We start from the raw sequence: 10298 nt of genomic DNA, 5'->3' as shown, positions 1-10298 counted from the left end.
CTTAGAAACTAAATAAGAGGAAAGCACTACAATTGGTACCAGAAGTGGGGCCGGTCATTAAGAGGTGATTAAAGGGTTTGACGAGTTAGTAGATTTCTAAGTGCACACTTTAAAAGTGTAATTGTTTTTTGTTGTTTGGAGAATTACGGAAATTGTTTTCTGTTTGGGGAATCACAGTAGCACGGCAGACCATGTCTGAGAATACATGTGTTGATGAACTGCCTGATGGTGCTAAGAAAAACTGTGAATTGTTTTCTGTTTGGGGAATTACAGAAGAAAATGCATGTGTAGCTAAAAGGCCTGATAATGCTTTGAGAAATAATTCCCGTTGTATATATGTAGAAAAAGTGTGTTTTGGAAGTAATGATGACAGAAAGGTCTGGATACCTTTATCTGCTTACAGAGAAATGCAGGAGAAATGTAGGAAGTTGGAACTTGAAAATAGGAATTTACGTGAGCAAATTAGCCCGACTGAAAGTTACAAAAAGGCTGTTTTTGAAGAATCTTTCTTGTCCCATTCCAGTAATGAGGGGGTTAAGACAGCTCCGAGCTGCACTGAGTTTCCGTGTGAGCCAGGGTTTTTGGCAGCCAAAATGCATTCCTTAACTGATAACACGGAGGAGAGAGACCAGAATGTGATTTACGAGTTACCGTTGCAAAATGCACAAGTAAAACGAAAGATTTTAGAGCAAGACACCCTGAGTTTCATTAGCTTGTTTGATTTTTGGAAAAAGAATAGCCCTCATTTGAGAGAAATCCTAACACTTTTGTACATGGTCACTGTGAAAAATAATATGCAGCTGCGCGCTTGTGATTTGGCAAATGAAATAATGCAGACTTTAGGTTTCTGCGCAGCGCAAGAAGGAAATACTTATGTACATTTAAATCATGAACAAGGGAAGAAAATAGTGCCCCTAGCTAGAATCATACAATGGATCTGGTACTTGCAAGACAGGGCTAGAGTACCACAGATAAAAGAATTATCAATGAAATTGTGTGCACCATTTGAATTAGTGTCTACTGAAGATAAAAAGCATGTTTGTTTTACTAATGATTCATTGACTGAAATGTTGCTTTCTGGCACAGTAGAAGGAACAGCGTTGTATAATGTGTGTCAGATTTTAAAGCAAGAGCTACGTGAGATGTGTCATTTTTATGCTGATTTTTGGTTCTTTGATAATGTTTTAGCACCTAACTGGTTCAATTACCTTGCAGATGTTAATGAGAAAAATGCAGAGAGAGAAGTGTTCACCCAGAATTCTGCCTTAGTGGGGATGGCTATGTGGGTGCACCAGAAATGTGAAAAAGCCACTTACAGGTGGGCAGAGATGAGAGAGATGCACATTCCCCTAGATTTGATAAAAACTGTGCAGCATGCACAAAAGCAATCTGTCATGCAAGCAGTCACAGAGCAGTTGGGGAGAGGAAAGTTGCCAGAACAGAAATGGCAAATTGATCAGGTTTTAGGGAAAGTGATTGCTGCAAATTACCAAGGAAAAATCGAAATTATGCTGATACCTAGAAAAGAATCTGATTCATTCATACAAATTGGAGACAGAATGGCCCAACTTGGCAAAAATGCAGTGAATGGAGGTTTGGTAAAGAAGGAGTCTGCCCCAGCCCTTCTGACAGTGCAAGAAAAGGGGAGCTGTTGCGCAGCAGATAAAAACCTCAGTGCTGATGTGTGGGCTGAAGCCCCAAGTGACCCTCCAGAACCTGCAGAGAATATAACAAAGGGCCCCAAAAACGTCCTGCTGATTATAAAACAGGGAAAGAAAGAGGAAGGGTGCAGTTTAAATGAAAAATGTTATTTGCAAGAAAAGTCATACTTGTTTCTTTTGCAGATCCTACCACGTTTCGCCACTGTCCCTGAGTGCGCTGTGTGGTCCCCCTTCCGGTGTGTGCGTGTGGGGTCGGGGAAGGGACCGAATCCCCAACCTGAACCTGGCTGAGTAAAGTGCCAGCACCATGGATCCATTTTGCGCAAACTGCGCCTTCAGTTCAAGTTCAACTTGTTTGCTGTGTTTTTTTTTTCCCCTCTCGTATGGAACTCTGACTTTTGCTTACCTTCCAGAAAAGCTTTCAGGTGGACCGTGCACCTTTACATGAGCAGAACTCATGCCACATCAAATTGCTAACACTGTTGAATTAGAGACTCATTCAGAAAAAAAAATTGCCCAGTCTTTTCTATGTAGATGTATCTGATGTGAAAGGTTATGAAATCAATGTGTTAATTCACTTCTATTGCTTTACAGGGATTGCTTTGATCATAATGTTTTTTTTTGTGCTGATGTTTTTTTTTTTTTTTTTTTTTTTTTTGAAATATGAGATATGTGAAACAAAAATTCATTGGTCAAAGGGCGGAATGTCCTGCCATTTGATAAAGTTTGTTTTGACCAATGACTTTGTGTTTCACCACTGCGCATATTAGTTGCTCAATGTTCACCAGTAGCACATGGTATGTTTTATTCAGTTTAGCCGTCTATGGGCTTTGACATTGCATTAGTCATTACATTCTGTATTGTGCCTATTGGCTTTGACATGGCATTAGCCATTACTTTCTGTATTCAGTTGAGCCGCCTATGGGCTTTGACATTGCATTAGCCATTACATTCTGTATTCTGCCTATTGGCTTTGACAGGCTGTATCCAGTCTAGCCGCCTATTGGCTTTGACATTGCATTCCTATTGGCTTTGACATGATGTATTCAGTTTAGCTGCCTATTGACTTTGACATGCTATTAGATATTCTGCCTATTGGCTTTGACATGATATCATATATTACATTTTGTATTCAGCTCCGCTGCCTATTGGCTTTGACATGATATCATATATTACACTTTGTATTCAGCTTAACTGCCTATTGGCTTTGACATGATATTCAGCTCCGCTGCCTATTGGCTTTGACATGATATTATACATTGCATTTTATATTCAGCTCAGCTGCCTATGGGCTTTGACATGATATAAGACATTGCATTTTGTATTCAGCTTAGATGCCTATTGGCTTTGACATAACATGACATTGCATTTGATATTTAGGTTAGCTGCCCATTGCCTTTAACGTGGAGTTCTGTATTTTTCCAAGCTGTGTATTTGCACCAGAGAACCAAGATGTTTTGCTCTCACAGTAGACTAGACCTGATAAGAGAGAGTATATGGGCGTCGTTTCTCTTCCCTTGAGCTTGGGAACAGGAGTAGTCTTGGAGACCTGGCCAGTCTCCAAAAGGCTTGCTCAGTTTCCCAGGTCTGAGAGGAGGGGGCACACCTTTGTAACGAATGTAACAGGCTGCAGAGAGTCAGATTCGAATCTGCCGGACCTCGTGCTGGAGCTTGGCGCCAGCTGCCAGCATCCCGTGTGGGTAGATGACACTCTTTCTCGCGGCTGACAGGGGTCATCAGCTTGCAGACCTTAGAAAGATGTAGCTGTAAATAGTTCCTACACGGTGAAGTATTTGTTTTGCTTTGCATTCAATATCTTATAAATATAACCTGCTGTGTATATTGCAAACTGATATATTTTGTTTGATTAACGCGGACTTGAAAGCTACTAATTCGTCATTCATTCATAAACATTGTGGTTGGGGAAGAATAAAATAACAATAAAAGTCTTCCTTGACCTCAGAAGTGCATTTCTGTTGTGTTATGTTAGTGCTTAGAAACTAAATAAGAGGAAAGCACTACAGCATCATACTTCACTTTCAATTTAACATTCTTCTAACATTCTTCTTTGTCCCTCAAAGCATCTTTGCTCATCTCTGTGGTGCTTACCTCTACTGATATTTTGGGAAAGAAGTTGAAAGTTTTAATGTTCAAAGTCTCATTGTCATTTAATGCTCTTATTTGAAGTAAGGGTGATCCGTGGGAAATCAGCAGACACTATGAGAAGTAGCACAACAACAACAAAAAAAAATCTAGTGCCCATGGCTATTTCTTGGTGGGCCTGGAAGGGGTTTCGGACATAGTTGCCTTATTGAATTTCAAAAGAGAATTTCAAAATGATCTATTTCCTATACCTTATATTTTGCCCCAGAGGTCACCAGTACTTGAGGCAAAAGGTATTGTAGAATGGAGGCCAGGTACTCTAGAACTGAAGGTTTACTGAGGTCTTTCAGCTAGAACTGCAGGAGATGAAGGTTGTGAAGTTGAAGTTGACAGTTGATGAGGTTGACGGTGCCCATAGTCCTTGCAGTTATACTCTTTGGCCGAGGTGAAGAGATCCTTAAATGTTGCAGTTGTAGAGGGCCCCTATTCCTAGAACCAACAGCCTTCAGTTACAGTACCATGGATTGGCAATCAGCTGTGCCACAGTCGGTGGTACCCCTTCAGTGTGGCATCAAAGGATAACTTGATTACTTTGTATTAGAACCAAACAGGGCCTGCTTACACCCTCGGTCTCTTGGAGGCGTGCAGCACGAGCAGCCCTTGTTGAGCAGAGACTCTACCATGATGGTGGGTCCACCAGTTGTTCCGCTACCTTCTTGGTGTAAGAGCTGTGGATCCAGGAGGTCAGTCCCTCCTACTTTACAGGTGACCCAAGGCCAATCTCCCTGTTGGAGATGATGTCCAGGTAGTGTTGTCTAGCCAGGAAGGGCCTGCAGCACCTAATGCTGAAGGCAATGCAAACTGCTGTCAAAATGTCTTATCAGATAATAACTTCTCAGCACCAGACATGTTCATAGGCCAGTCAAACAGTATTTCAGTTGGTGCTCAGTTTGACAACTTTGTCAAGGGTGCCTCTCTTGACCAATGAAGCAAGTGGTAGTGCATCAATCCAGAACCGCTCAGCAGATGCACAAAATCATATCTGACTGATTTATGGGGTAACTAAATTAAATAAACAATTTCACCCCCTCCTCTTTGCGCACACATAATCCCACAGTCTATTGCACCACCTGTTAGCTGTTACTCATATCAACAACTGGATCATCATAACACATGTAACATGCAACATCACCACTAGTGGCACCATTCCATTCAACTAATGTAGGCAGGACAGTAATATTCACGTATCAAAGGCACAATCGTTATTACTGCAAACCGTACAGGTGCTACATCGGAAATCTGTAACTCAACTAGGTGAGGCTAAAGTTGCACTAGGGGTAATATGCATCTACAAATGTTTTTGTTTCCTTATTATCCTTTTTTTGTATCTTGTTTTAATTTTTTAAATCAGGAAAGGAAAACCCAATTGAGGTACGTGGGGGGAAAGGGTCTCTACTCTGTGTGTAACCACATGCTTCTGAAAGAAGAAAGGTATATAGAAACATGATATAAATCTGTACACAGAAATAACATTTCTCTCCCTCTCATCACTGCCTCACACTCACAACATAAACTTCTCTAATTATTCTTTCAAAAAATAATATGCAGTAATAAATTTGGAAAACACATGTTAATAGTAATAGCCAACCATCATTGTATAGTCAAGTGTATAATCAATGCATCAAGTCCTTCTCTTATAGTGTAAGTGTAACACAGGACATACATTCAGAAGTGACATTTTAGATCTACTGATAACATTTTATTAATATTTAGTTACTGTCCCTGTATCAAAAGTCCCATCACTGAGGCATTTAATAAGTATGAACAAATAGATGCTATTTGATAGCCCTTCTAATCACATATACTAGTACACTCTTAAACGGAAATCAGCACTCAAAAAAATAAATAACAATGACACTCAATAACAGTGGAATATTCACACAAACTATTTCACCAAACAAATGGTAATCCAAAGGTCAGGAGAAAACACATGTTATGTTGTGAGTGAAATGCAGATGTTCCTGTAAGATAAAATATGGACATGGGACACACACCAGTCTTTACTGGGTGCCCACAATCTGTAGTTGTCTTTTGGTTGTCTCTTCTAGTACCCTTTTTCGTGTGTATTTGGTTACTTTTTCTCTTGCTACCTCCACCTTGTCTCCTGGTGCCCCTCCTTTGCCCCTCTCTGGTTCTTCTGTTGGCCATTCTACCACTTTTTTCAATCCTCCCATAGATCTTGTGGTATTATTATACTGAATAACATGTTCAAATCCTTCCAAAGCATCTCTCCCATCGCCACTAGCCTGTTCAACTCTGTATCATTTGTGTGGGTCTTCGCACAGTTTTGGATAATCTTTGGTGAAGGCAAACAAGTCAGCGCGATGCCATGGTACAGAAACATATGTTGTGATATGGCCCTCCTCTCCTATAGAGGGTGAGGCCACCTCTCTCAGGGGCATTTGGGTTACTTTTTCTGTTCCTTTCTCCAGGTCCTTTAGCACCTGCGCTGTCTGTAACCCTTCTAACAATTTCTTCCAATTTTTGTAATTTTAGAATGGCATATTCCAATCTTTCATACACTTTGTCATCACTCCAGCATTTCAATTCCTCCCCTGTAAAACTCAGCTGGGAGGGGTCCCACCTGTATTCCATGGGCAGGGGGTCCGTATTGTTTGCATGTTGTGTATATTTGTTATGCACTCCTGGTCCCTGGGCCATTAGTTCTGCACGTGCTAAGGCCAGTAATTCTTTCCTGTATGCCCTCAAAGTGTCCCTTTTTAAATCAGCCACCTTTTTCCTACCATCAATGAGGTCTGTGAGTAAGGCGTGACATTTTGTGCTATCAGATTTTAGAAACGTATTCTTTCTTTATGTGCTGGGGGAGTTATTCGGTGTGATATACGGTGACCCTCCCTGCGACTGGCTTCCTGATATGCTGCCCCTTCTATTTCCTAGAAAACTTTCCTCATGAGGCGAGTTCATAAGATCAATGTTGTACTTCGTATTGTGAGTGAAAACACATATCTCCCATATGATCTTATGTAGCTCTGGTATCCCTCTGAAACTGTCTCCCAAGGTATCCCCAAATTGCTGCTTCCAATGTGTTTTCAATAAATTTGGCTTTTTCTTTTTCTTTTCTAATTCTACGAGTAACTTTTCACTCTCTTTATCTAAATTTAGTGCAATATGTGCCACTTCCTCTTTCACCTCCTGCATCATCTGCTGGTCTGTAACTCTTCCAGATCCATTTTTCTTTGTTTCTCTTTTACTAAGCCCTGCGCCAGTCCACAGGCTGCAGCCTTCTGAGCTGAGGATTGCTCCGGAGGCTGTGCCCCTGCTGCTGATTTCGCACTTTGCACCATCCCCTCTGACCCTGTTTTATTTCCCCCTAGTCTTCCCATTATGAGGTCCTCTATGAGTGGATCCTCTTCTTCGTCCTCCAGCATTGCCTGCACCTTGTCTTCCTGTGGTGGTGCACCTACCACAGGAACACATGGGAATGTCCCCACCACCTCAAGCGTTTTATCTCTCCACTCCTCTCTCTTGTCACTCCTCTTTCTCGCAATATAACATCCATCCATCAATTCCAATAATTCCTAGTGTACTGTATCCTTTATGTAATCTGTCATTCTGAGTTCTCGTAAACAATAATTCCAATAATAGAAAGCGTCCCATTCTAATCCCCTTATCTTGCATCCTTTCAGAGTCAGCATCTGTCTTAAATATGAAGTTTTATTCATGTCATAGGTGCCATTTTCTGGAAGCTGTAAATCAGGTCTTTTGGCTGTCAGTCTATGCCATTTGTCTAGGAACAGTAATGTGTGTAGGCCTTGTTTAATAGCTACTTGGTATGCAGGACTGTCTTTTGGAGGAGTGGGTTGATGTGCGTCTAAATAATTTTTACTAAGAGGGTTCCCCATGGCTAAATCTCCCTTAACTGACGTAATACAAGACAATTACTATCACTTCAGGGAACACAGGGGTGTCAGCAGGTTGCACCAACCCCTCATACCCAATGACACATCAGGGGATAAACAGAGGTCTCTTCATCCACTCAGATAATTACTGCCAACCGCTTTTAGTATTGGTAAAGCAGAAAACTTTCTTCCAGTTATGCCGCGATGGACTCAATGGTGCTCACCTAAAGCGTGCACAAGTTGGAAAAGGTAAAGTGCCAAAGGTGCTAGTGACGGTGACCACTGGTGTCCTTACGGCTTAGAAAAGATGACAGAAAGTCAGGAGAGAAAGGTAAGAATACCACACCCTTGCTATCCTGCCCTAAGGCAGGGGGAGGCTGTATGGTATTGGAACCCAGACCAGATCCGTGGCCGGTGACAGACAGCTAAAGCAATAGCGGTAAACAACCCATGCACTCACATATAACAAGAAAACAAAAGACAGAGGGACACAACAAAACTTTGCCCTGACAGATAGCAATGGGCCCACCCCTTGTACCGGTGTATGGTGAGTGCAGGGTGGTGATAGTGCACTGTTGTGGGGTAGTCACTTAGGGCCATATGTATGAACACATTTTCCTATAGACACAAAATGGGTAAAACCCTTTGATACATCTGGTCCTTAGTTCTCCTGGGTCCTGGTGTCCTAGCAGCTAAAATCAGTCAGGTTTCATAAATGTCTATAGACCCCTTTTAATTTATGTCAACCAGGAACCCACCCTCCGAATGCCTCCTACTGTTACAGTCCTCTCTCCTGCCTTTTAAAGTGCAAATGCATGCATTCAAATAGATAATACAGCACACCACTCATGTCTACCCATGCATTAATAAATCAAAGCCATTTTCAGCCATACACACCGCAATTATTTCACCACATTTATTTTTGTTCTTGTGCATCATACCCCAAAATTATTTTTTTACTCCAACATGCAATAAAAACAGAACACAGACTGCAATATGGTTGGGAACAGAATAGAAAACATGAAAGAGCCCGGCACCTCCTGCCTGCTCCACTGGAATGGAAAACTACCACTCCACTACACCTGGGCAACACCTGCCCCTTAGCACTGGGGGGCACACCTACCACCCCCCTCTGGCCAGAGTATCCCTCTCCAGCCCCGCCGGCTGGAGATGTTACTGCTTCGCGAAGCAGTGATCACACAGCGCCTGCTGTATTCCGAGACAACACCACTAGTTGCCTCACTTTCGTAACCTCTTCTTGAAGTAATAACAATCTACAATAAACACGGGAAACCTAATCTATTTATGCAGTCACAACGAAGGAAGGAAGTAAATGGTGCAGCAAGACAGAACCGGTGATATTAATACAAAATGCCAGCAGGCGCAAAGAGCTATATGCCACCATCTGAAAATCCGCACGAGGTAGCGTAGAAGTGCCCGTAATGTGGGGAGAATTAACATCGGCATGCCAGCGCAGACAAATAAAAAACATTATCATGAAGAAGAGCAGGCTAAGGGGAACGGTATATATAAAAATTATCTGCAAGTCCATTACTAAACCTATGAAGCAGAAATATTAACAAAACACTCCACTCCCCCCCTGTTTCGTAAAAATCAACAGAGACCACTTGAGAGAGAGTAGCCGGAGAAGGATCACGGAAGCAACAGATACTCACTACAGCTCCAGTGTCCCACGCAGGAGCTGGGCTGAAGAGAGCTAGCTGAAGGACGAGCGGCACATTCTCCACCAAAACGTAGAAGCTGAATTTTAGATACCCATCTCAGGATACAAACAACCGTTAGCCAGCTCTTCCTGGTTGACAAAAAGGTTTATTTAGATACAACAAATACATGTACATAGAGACTGAGCAGCATAAATGTAGCTCGAACAGTCTGAATAAGGAAGTAATACATGATCTTTTATAATATCAAACCACAAACAGAATCGAGAATTTCATTGGTTCTTGACATTGATGTATCATCAATTCTTCACTACTGCTAAATGTGCTACAGTCAATTCTTCATAATGCACCATATATAGTAAATTGAAGCACAGACAAGGAAGTTACCTAATATGCCCTATGTGTCTACTATCGCGTGATACATCTTATGACAGAACTGAGAACAGCACGTACACAAATAGTATCTTCAAGAAGGAAGACTGCTTTAGCTAGCATGCAATGACAATGATATTTCATGGTGGCTTTTCTAATGGCAAGCCTTGTAATATAGTGTGTTTCAGGCAATATCAGAAACATATCAGTAAGCATAGTTTGTGTTAGTTGTACATTGTCCCACAGAGATAGGCCGAATTGTCATTGTGTATCACAAGTCCCATTAGCCCCAATATGGTGAAGAACTGAAATTCCACATTCCGCCCTCTGATACTCAATGACACCTCACATGTCCGTGAGCTCCTCAGTAACGTTACTCAAGGCTGCTGCTGTTGAACTGGCCAATGTCTCCACTAATTCGGCCAATATATGAATTTGATATTGTGAATGTGCTATTCCTAATGGCATCACAATGACATCCTGCACTGCCATGAACTTATCCATCCATGTGCGGGAGAGGATCTTTCGACAGCGTACAACCATCCTTGGTCTCAGTAATC

At 41.8% G+C, this 10298-nt stretch overlaps 1 long non-coding RNA gene across 1 annotated transcript; it reads left to right on the top strand.

Moving 5' to 3' along the window:
• Positions 1–694: 694 nt before the first annotated feature.
• LOC138285670 (uncharacterized) lies at positions 695–3626 on the top strand. Its single transcript, XR_011201625.1, has 2 exons — positions 695–1318; positions 1845–3626. It is a non-coding gene; the product is annotated as an uncharacterized lncRNA (long non-coding RNA).
• The last annotated feature ends 6672 nt before the right edge of the window (positions 3627–10298 follow it).

This window comes from Pleurodeles waltl, chromosome 3_1 (assembly GCF_031143425.1).
Source record: "Pleurodeles waltl isolate 20211129_DDA chromosome 3_1, aPleWal1.hap1.20221129, whole genome shotgun sequence".
Classification (NCBI taxonomy): domain Eukaryota; kingdom Metazoa; phylum Chordata; class Amphibia; order Caudata; family Salamandridae; genus Pleurodeles; species Pleurodeles waltl.
This window is presented reverse-complemented; position numbering and strand designations above follow the sequence as displayed.